Source organism: Psammomys obesus, unplaced genomic scaffold (genome assembly GCF_907164565.1).
Source record: "Psammomys obesus unplaced genomic scaffold, mPsaObe1.curated_primary_1811, whole genome shotgun sequence".
Classification (NCBI taxonomy): Eukaryota; Metazoa; Chordata; class Mammalia; order Rodentia; family Muridae; genus Psammomys; species Psammomys obesus.
Window position 1 is genome coordinate 16,237,394 of NW_026596088.1, and position 8,229 is coordinate 16,245,622.

The 8,229-nt window shown below is 50.1% G+C and overlaps 1 protein-coding gene across 7 annotated transcripts in view; it reads right to left on the reverse strand.

Annotated features, from left to right (window-relative positions):
• Ampd3 (adenosine monophosphate deaminase 3) overlaps window positions 1-8,229 on the reverse strand; it is a 45,724-nt gene that overhangs the window by 26,982 nt on the left and 10,513 nt on the right. The window lies entirely within an intron of this gene.

Genomic DNA, 8,229 nt, shown 5'->3' on the forward strand with positions numbered 1-8,229 from the left:
CTTCCTCCAACCACCTGGCAGACATGCCCTGCTTGCCAAGGAGCTGGCCGGGTGTGACACCATGAGGGCACGGATTCCACCCCAAGCCTGAGGTCTGGGCTTGGGACAGATGGCTTCATCAGCCCTTGGATGGCTTGACCTCGTGGGCCACAGGGAGCTTCTTGCTGGTTAGGCTCTCAAGACGGTAAGGTAACCCGTATGTTATCTCCCGGCACCTGCCGGTGCCTCCACCTGCACTATGGCCTTTCACTGTCCCTGCCATTCATCACGTCCCCACACCTACTCTGCCCTTTCTCCCCAAAGCCTCCCTGTAGCATCTGATTCACACGTTAAACCCTGGTCCAGAGCTTTGCGTGGCAGCTCTTCTGAGAGCCTCCTGAGGCCTCTGCCCGGGTGCAGTGGCCAATGGCCCAAGGCCAGCTAGCCAGGCAGGGGCACCAGAGCAAGCCTCTCATCAAACTCTCAGAAATGCAATGGAGCAAGGACCCACTCGTGGCCAGACTTTATAAACCCAAGGGCCAGGCCCTGGATGGTGACAGGCCTCGGTGGCCCATGGGTTCACTAGGACCACAGAGACAGGCCCGGAAAGTTGGACAGAGGCATGACATGGGGTATTTTGGGATCCCAGAGGAGACACCTAATCCAGACTGGGCGTGAGAACAATAGAGCAGAGGGACGGAGGGGGAGGGAGGGGCTTTTAGAATGACAAGGTTGTTGGACCTGTCCCTGCATCACACCCGGCCATTCACTTGTTCATTCCGGCCATCCCTCCGCCTCCGGGTGAAAAGCAAGGCTCTAAAGTCTGAAGGCAGCAGCCAGCAAAGAGTGGTGAATGATGTGCTTGCTCTGCGCACCACTGAGCGGGACAGGGTCCACAGCCGCTCCAGTGGTCTGCCGCGGTCACTGAACTGTTCCACTCGGAGGCAGGACCCCTGGCATAAAAAGGGGAGCAGCTGAAGAGTTGGCATTTGCTGTGGCTCTGATGTCACACACCCCAGCTTGTACAGAGAGGAGGACATGGACACAGCTGGCAATGGGGCAGGCTGTGTGTCGCAGCCCTATCTACAGACGAAGTGTGGGGGACAGAGGATGGAGGCCACTCACCCCGTGGACACGGCCAGGTGGCATCCACCTGACCAGGAGACCACAACTGCCCCACATCCAGAAGCCTGTCAGGTGTTGAGACGCGCAGCCCCTCCTCTTCGTCTTAGGCCTCTCTTGCTTTTTGCTGTTTGTCCTACTTTCTTAGACAGACCAAGGACAGACCCCGTTTGCCTCAATGCTAGTCCCCTGGCCTCAGCACAATTTCCCCAGCCTTTCTTAGCTGTCTTTCCTCCAGAGAGCCCTCAGGGGTCAGAGTGAAGCACATTTATTTACTTACTTACTTACTTACTTACTTGTTTCTTATGTGCATGCTCACGAGAATACACATGTGTGAGGTGGGTGTGCATCTGTATGTGTTTGTAGACACAGAGGCCAATATCACTTGTCCCCTTTAATGGATCTCTACCTTAGTTTTTGAGACAGGGTCTCTCACTGAACCTGGGGCTACCAGTTCAGCTAGACTGGCTGGCCAGCAAAGCCTGCCTCCACTTTGCAGAGCTGGGATGGTGGATGCACACAACCATACCCAGCTTCTTTACGTAGGTGCTGGGGATCAAACTCAGGTCCTCGTGGTTGCACAGCATGCCCTTAAAAATGGCACCATACTGGATGAGGTAACCCAGAAGCAGAAAGACACACATGGCATATACTCACTTATAAGTGGATATTAGCCATATAATATAGGATAAACATACTAAAATCTATAGTCCTAAAGAAGCTAAACAACAAGGAGGACCCTAGGGAAGATGCTTAATCCTTATTCAGAAGGGCAAACAGGATAGACATTGGAAGCAGAAGACAACGAACAGGACAGGAGCCTTCCACAGAGGAGCTCTGAAAGACTCTACCCACCAGGATATCGAAGGAGATATTGGGACTCATAGTCAAACTTTGGGTAGAGTGCCAATAAGGTAGAAACCTTATGGAAGAAGAGGGAGATAGAAAGACCTGGAGGTGGCAGGAACTCCACAAGGAGAACAAAAGAGACAAAAAAACAAAAAAACAAAACAAAACAAAACAAAACCTGGGCCCAGGGGGCCCATAGAGAGCAATACTCCAACCAAGGACCTAGACCCCTGCTCATAGGAAGCCCAGAGGCTGCTCAGTTTCCAAGTGGGTTCCCTAGTAAGAGGAGCAGGGACTGTCTCTAATATGAACTCAATGGCTGGCTCTTTGATCACCTCCCCCCTGGAGGTGGGGTACATCCTTGCCAGACCACAGAGGAAGATGATGCAGCCAGCCTTGATAAGACCTGATAGACTAGGGTCATATAGAAGGGGAGGAGGACCTCCCCTATCAGTGGACTGGGGGAGGGGCATAGAGGGAGAAGAGGGAGGGTGGGATTGGAGGAGACGAGGGTGGGGGCTGCAGCAGAGATACAAAGGGAATGAAAGACAGAAAGAGAAAGAAAGAGAGAGGAAGGAAGGAAGGAAGGAAGGAAGGAAGGAAGGAAGGAAGGAAGGAAGGAAGGAAGGAAGGAAGGAAGGAAGAGGCACCATACTCCCCAGCCCCCTTTTACAGATTTTATATTAAATGTTGCAATCTCTGCTCTTTGTTGTAAAAGCAGATGAATTAGATGCCTCCAATAAAGCTTTGTCAATAACTATGAATCTTAAAAAAAAAAAAAAAAAGGAGTTATGCTCTCTGATTTAGTAAGCTACATAAAACAAAATAACTTGATGGCCCTTCAGCTACACTGTGCTCAGTTCATAACAAATACGCATTCAATGACCTTACTCAAAACATTGTTGGGAAGGCAGCCATTCTAAATAGCCAAACCCTTCCCCTAAGTCTGTCCCTTTATATCCCGACTAGTTAAAAATAATTGCAGAAGACATTCTCCAACAGAATCCCTAAATCCTAGGCTCTTAGTCAGAACACACAGGACATTTTTTGAAATTCTTCCTGCATGACTCAGGTCATCCTCGTGTTTTTCATTTGGTCACGATCTTAGAGACATTGTGTCCCTAGATTTCTAGGCTTCAAATCCTCGTATTTACTTTTCATAATCATCGTCTCCTCCCTCACTGCTGACTGTCAAACAGACAGTAGGAAGATGCTCTCAGCATTTGCTTGGTTAGGATGGGCTATGATGGCTATGATTGTTTAATTCTCTTGAGGAAGGTCCTTTGATCATATTCATGTTACAAATCAGGAGACAGGCTCAGGCCACCAAAACACAGTTCCTAATTTTCTTGTTCAAATCTGCCAAGGTACAGAAAAGCAAGACATGCATGCTTATTAGAACATGTCCTAAAATAAGGAGACGAGAAGAAAGAGGTGGGAAGATAGAAGAGGTGACAGGTCAAGGGCATCAGGTCTTTTCTGGGAACGATCACAAAGTTCAAAGCCTAGGCATGGTATCCCTGGCCTCAAAAGCCTAAGACAGAAGCACCCTGAGTCCAAAGCCAGTATCAGTCTCCTAGCAAGGCACCTTCTGTCTCTTTAACATGTATATACATGTGTGTGTATAAAACTTATTCTCATATGTATCTTAAATGATTATATTGTTAATGTACACATATATACACACACGTAATTAAAGCTAGACTTTGTGGTGTAATCCCAGCGAGGGGGTGCTGCGGCAGACTGGGGTAGAAGGATTGCCATGTGTTTGAAGTCAGCCTGGACTGCATAATCAGTACCAGATCAGCAAGGGATACAGGGAAAAGCCCCGTGTGAGATAAACAAAGTTAATTAATTAAATTAAAATTTTAAAATAAGAGTATATTCTCAGTTTGATCATGATACTGGTGACATATAAGCAAATACACAAAAGTGCAGTGACTTACACACGAGTGTGGCACACCAGTGATCTCAGCACAGCTGTAAAAGAAAGAGGAGTGGGGAAGGCAGAAAGAGGAGCCAGAGAGATGACAGGCAGGCAGTCTAGTATGCACACGAGTCACTCAGAAAATTTTCCATGTTGCCCTCAGAGTTGGCTGAGTTCCCACACACGGGTTCGTAGGAGGCAGACTCTGCTGGTGTCGGGGTCAGATAAGGTAAAGAATGAACCCCGGGTCAGCACGTTAGCCGGTGCTGAGTCAAAAACTTCTAGAGTCCGACTAAGAAGTTTATTTTTCTCACACATTTAAACACAGTAAAATTTGGGGAAAAGTCTCCACGTGACAATTACCAAACTTCACGGGTGGCTGCACGGAAACCCTACATCAGTACAGCAAAGCACCTGTGGCCGTTAGCGTAGGAATGAGTTCTGCTGACTGCGAAACAAGATAAGGGCCTAGGGAGGAAAAGTCTGTAATAAGCATAGAGACGGGTTCTGTCAACTGAGAATGCCAAGTATGTGGGCCCTCTTTCAGAAGGATGGGTTCTATTCGCTGAGAGACAACACTCAGGAGAAGAGCCTAAACAATACTCAGGATTTGGAGGGATTCAGGAGCAGGCCGCCTCCACAGAATAGCAAAAGGTCACCAGGCTTGCTAGACAACATCCACCTGGGTGAACAGGAGTCATTCATTTCTTCCCTTGAAGAAAAAAGCCCATGGGTTTAACAGTTCTCGCTTTTCTAATGCTTTCGGTGAGCTGTGCTTTATACACATGTGAGGAAACATGAGACCCTCCCGCCACTCCAGAGCCCTCCGCTCTGGCCTTGCCTCCAAACTTTCACAGGCAGCCCCTTCCTCCCTCCTTCAGACCCTGGCCAGCCCTGCCGTCCTAACAGAAACCTAGCTATTGTCAGAGGCAGACCTCAATGAGTGGTCCTGCCGGTTATAGACCTGGGCCTGACCTACAAATTAGCAGCCTTGAGTTGGTCTCCAACTCCACCAAGGCTGTGTAGGAACTCTGCCCTGTTCCAAAAGCTGGCAGTCCCACATGGCAGGCTCCCAGGTGGCAAGCGCTCATCTTTCCTGCTCGAAGCTCAGCTTCCGGCTTATGCCTCCATATTAGATTTAGAAAGAGTTGTGGGTGTTTTGTATTGTCTAAAGAGGAGAAGCCAGGCATGGCATCATAAGAAGAGCCTTCTTCAAGCATCATGGGTATTCAGAGCAGCTGGGGAATGGGACAAGGCTGTGTCCCAAAGCAGGAGCCCCGTTTTGTGTCACAGTTGGAGACACAGACTGATAGGCTGGGGATCTAGAGACTGCAGCTTGCAGGCCTGTGTCCCAAGGGTCCTTGTCACCGCTTATCTCAGGATATCAGGAGGGATCACTGATGGACAGGAGCTGGGAAGGAGTCTTTCCTGGAGATGTTGGTATCTGAATGGCCGCATAAAGGCATCTCCAGTGAGGAGCGATGGAAAAAGACAAACCTTGTATGCGTGAACTCAGCCCCAGGTGGCCCTGGACATCTGACTGACATTCAGGGGGCCAGGTGTCCTGTAGAAATGAAGCTCCAGAGGGCGGGACAGTGACCTGGTTAAAGTGTGGGCTCACAGGATGTGCCCTGTCACATACTGTGTTCTTATGCAAGTTGACTCAACTCCCAAGAGCTCTACTCGCCTAGTCAGCTAAGCTGGGACACCACGACCATCCGCTATGGGGTTAATATGAGGAGGAAGAAAGGAATTCGAACTGGGAGGCCAAGGACTTGGCTCACCTTCAGCACCCAACAGCAGTAGGTGCTATGGCTGCCCATCTCAGCAGTAGGAAGCTAAGTGGCAAGATTTACATGGTGGACTATGACCCAGGCATGGCCTAAGCCTTTTACATATGCTAATTCCCCCATAAAGACAGACCATTATCAGCATCCCAACTTTTCAGATCAGGAAGAAGCTGGGGCCCAGAGAGGTTTCTTACTTTGCCTAGAGACATAGAGCACCCTAGTGTCAGAATCCAGCTGTCCTGGACATGATGGCAATGGAGATGGGAAGGCAGTGAGAGGCAGATACAGTCCCCAAGCCAGGGAGTCAAATGGATACAAACCAGGAAACTTCCAGCCAGCCGGAAGAGACAGAATGCATTTCTAGAGAGTTTGCAGTGGACTCTCAGAGACCACAAAGTTCCATTTGGACCAAGAGTAACAAAGCTTCCATTTTGCCCTGGGCCTGGGCTCTGATGGGAAAGTACAGGCTTCCCCTGCAGATGTCTATGGAAACTGGCCTCAGACACTTATTATTCCTGGTAATAGCAGATGCCAGGGACTCCTGCTTTCATTATGAAGGCCCTATTCACAGCTCACAGAAGGCCCTGCAGAGCAGCGAGCCCCTGAGGCCAGCCTTTGTTATGGCGGGGCGGTGTAGACAAGGGTACCATAGTCTGACTCCCTTTAACTTCCAGGGATGAACGCCACACTAGGCCTGGGGCCGCCAAGCACAAGGATGGCACTTGGTGGCTAGTGATGGCCCCTTCCTTCAAGGGCTCAAGGCACGTCTGAGGAAAGCAGAAACCGACTTTACAGATGGCCCACCTCTGCGCCTGCCTTTTTATACAAGTATGGGCTTAATATATCCAAGCAAATGTCAAAATCCTACTCTGCCAAGAAAAAAGGAAGGTGGGGCTTAAGGGGGGGGGACCCCTGGGTCAGTCTCAGCCAGTGCAAGGCTTGCGTCACATTCAGAAAACCTTGGGTTCCGTTCCCTCACCAGTACCACCGAAAACAGGCACAGAGGCCCGTGCCTGCAACATCAGAACTTAGGAAGTGGAGGCAGGAGGATCAAGAGTTCACAGCCAGCTTGAGCTACATGAGACCCTGCCTCCAAAATAAAAGTAAAGAGTAAAATGAGGACCCTGTGAGAGTTCCATCCCAGAGTAGTGTTCAAGGAGGGTTCTCAGTTCCAAGGCATTAAAAGTTGGCAGGGCAGACAGGGACCCCACTAACAGCCCTGCCAGAGTCACCCTGCACGCTTTATTCCCCTTTAATTCTTCTTGCCCAGGAAAGTAAGAATGGATGGGACATTTCCCCTTAGCTCTTCCCTAGGACCCATGCTGTTTACTCGGAGCACAAGGCTAGCCTGATGGGACCCTGCTCGCCTTCAGTCACGGGGCAGAGGACTATTCCCTCTGACTGCACGGGCAACCTTGAAGGTGTTAGGGGCCACAGCTGGTTGACCTGTCTGCCTGTCAGGCTGCCACATGGCCCAACCCACAGTTGGCCTTGACGCATCAACAAAAACCATTCTCCCCTACCCCATTCTCAACAGTGCGCCTTCGTTCTCACTCTTGCCCACTTCTGACACACACACTTCCTTATTCATCTATATCATGGTCTTGAGCCCATTTGTCCCCAGTCTGGTCCATACCCTCTTCTCTTTTTTCCAGGCTGTCAGCTGGCTTCTGAGCTAAATTGGGCCAATGGCAGAGACTGTGAGAACCCAGAGGGTTCAGGAAGGGTAAAGCCAGGGACAGAATCCCACCCCTTGTCTCTCAGCTGAGGCCGAGTTTCCCAGGGGGCCCAGCCCCCGATGCAGCCAGGGCACATCATTCTAATCTGCCTCACCTAGAGGTGGGAAAGCTCTCCCACATTTTCGTCTTCTCAGATCTCCATGAGTCGTGTAACTAATTCCTCTCATAAAATCCTACTTCCAGTATTTGGGTGGCCTCTGTTTGGGGGTCAAACAGCCATCCTTATCATAACCTGTCATTCCTTTATTAATTTGTACAGTTACTTAATTCTTGTCCCCACCCAGGGTAAGCTGCACGGAGCAGAGACTTTATCTACAGTGTGCATTGTGACAGCCATAGTCCCGGCCCAGTGCTGGGCACAGTGACACGCCAGCAGGAAGACAAAAGCAAATTCCCGAATGAAGTGTCACAAAAGCAGGAGAGCCCAGGAGATGCCCGGTCAGTAAAGTGCCCCCTGCACAATCACGAACTTGTGAGCTCTGTCCCCGCGACCCATGAAAGCAGGGGGGCCTAGTGGTGGGTTTACAATCCCAGGGCATGGGAGACAGAGATAGGCAGGAGTCCACTGGGCAGCCAGTTTACCTTAATCAGAGAGCCCCAGGTCCCGGTGAGAGACCCCCCCCAAAGAGCAAGGAGGGGCTGGAGCCATGTTCTAGCAGTTAAAATCTTGCACTGCTCTTCCAGACGACTTGACTCGAGCAGTTCATAACCGCCTGTACCTCCATATCCAAGGGAGCCAATTAATACCCTCTTATGGCCTTCTCAAGCACCTGTGTACACACACACACACACACACACACACACACACACACACACACACACA